The following is a 2,238-nucleotide window of genomic DNA, read 5'->3' on the forward strand; positions in this document are numbered from 1 at the left end:
GTTTACCTTTCCCAAAGATATTATAGAAATTACAGATCATGTTAGCAAGCTGTGCAGCTAGCAGAAGGTTTCCTGACAGGTTAGAGGGTTTCCTCTGTCGTCGTATACATCAAACAGCAGACCTCTCAGCTGTGACCCATGGACTAACAAAGGGGTTGCAATCCCTGGTTTTTGAAAACTGAGAATTTCTCTCACTTTCTCTCTGCCTCCCACCCCCATCATTTTGTCAGGAGCTGTTCTTTCTTATCCTAGAACAATGTTATTCTGAGTCATAGATCCTCCCCTCCACCCTTTCCCCAAGAGACACGTTGACTTTTACACAAACTAGTGTAATTCATTGCCCAGTTCTGTTCTTAATGCTTCTTCCAACTGTCACGCCTTTTTGGAGAAGAGCTTTAGCTGTGTCTCACCTTTGGAGCCTTGTTACTTAAGTGCTGCTGCCACATGGTTACTTCCCTTTCCGTCCTGTCAGGTTGGTGCAAGGTTTTCATGCCTTCATGCGTGCACTTAAATACATTACAATTGATCCCACTGGGCTTTGTCCTGAGAAAGTACAGGGAATTTTGTCCTGTTGACCCCAAGACTCCAATCAGGGCTCACAGCTCTCTAATCCCCTCACTCCTGCTGTGCAGAGCCATGTGATAAAAACAGCGTGTGGAAATGTCAGCAGAGAGAAAGAAAAATAACATCCTCACATCTTAGTGCTCTGCAGATGTCTGTTGTTCTTAGCGCAAAGGAGGGAACACCTTTGCCAGCAGCCTCTTCATGGCGCTGTCCACCACAGGCATTAGTGATGTTCTAGCTGTGTAAGAGTGGAGATCCTGCGAGGATATTCCAGCAACTGGAAAATCAAGAATGGCCTATAATTTGAAAAGTGGAATTTCTTCTTTACCCACTGGAGACCTTGACACATTGGTGGAGATAATGACAGAGGACCGGAACTGATTCCACACTAAACCTTCTGAACACCCTTGCCTGTCATACTTTTGAGAATGCACTTTGCCTGGTGACAGAAGTATTTCTTTCCCCTCATTTTCATCTCGTCATCTTTTCGTCTCATCCTCTTTGTCCTCCGACTTTTTCTTCTCCTTTCCCTTAACGTACAAGGAAAGATATCACCCACCCTCCACTCACAGTGGTCAGGGAGGGAGATGGGAGTCAGTGATTTACAGGTACTGTGTCACAGACCTGTGACTTTCAACCGCTCATGCATAAGATCTCTGTCTCCTGGTGAAAATAGGCTGAAGGGCAGGGTGCCCAGCTACAGCTCAGGGTTTTTTCTGGAAAAGGGCAGATTCTGAGAAGGAATTCAGCAAGTGCTTCCAGAGCAATGGGACACAATGCTATAGTCTGATCCTGTTTGTATATTGTGCCTATCTCAATGACTCGGGCACCTATTACTCTCCTAGGAGGTATCTCACGACAAAGCATCTGAAAACACCATGCTCAAACCTCTCTGTAGGCAAATGACACTTGTTCCTTCATGCCCTGCTCTTCCCCTCTCCCTCCCTTTCCTCCAGTGGCAGATTTCTTTTCAGTTTCTCCCCACTTCACCTATTCTCTGCTTTTTTTATCTTTCTATTTTACTCAATTTTTTTGTTTGTTTGTTTTGGGGGTTTTTTTAGAAGACAGCTACACAGCCTGTTGTCAACTTTGGCAGCTTTTTCATGGACTTTCAATTCCAGTGCCAGCTGGGGCTAGGAGGAGTTAAAACCAGAGGCCAGGAATATCTCTGTCCTTTTGACTCTTCCAGGGAAAGTGAGCAAGTCTAATATGACCAGTTAGCTGAGAAAAAGGCATAGATAGCAGCCCCAGTGGCACAGGTCCATGAAGAGAACAAGCCCTAGCAAGAGGTTTCTTCATTCCCCAATTAGAGCTTTTAAGGTGGTTCCACTAGGGATGTTCAGTCATATTGTTGGGAGCAGGGATGATGGGGAGTGTGTGTAACTGGCTGCTGTTTTCTACAGTAGGAATATGCTGCCTATGTGATTCAGCACACTCTCTCAACTGATTTACGCAGTTTTGTAGCCCCTGAGTACATGCTGATAAACAGAAAAGATGTTCTGCTCCACAAATGGCTGCATGTAACTGAATGAAAGGCTCTGGATAAGTCCGCAAAATATTCCAAGACCCTGCTAGTTGGGAGGCACTGCAAATACTAATTTTCCCCAGAGTGATATTCCCTGCCTCTGTCCTCCATATCATAGCCTATGGAAGGCACACAGTTGTGCAAAGAAG

The sequence above is a fragment of the Falco punctatus genome (genome assembly GCF_963210335.1).
Source record: "Falco punctatus genome assembly, chromosome: 6".
In the NCBI taxonomy this organism is placed as follows: Eukaryota; Metazoa; Chordata; class Aves; order Falconiformes; family Falconidae; genus Falco; species Falco punctatus.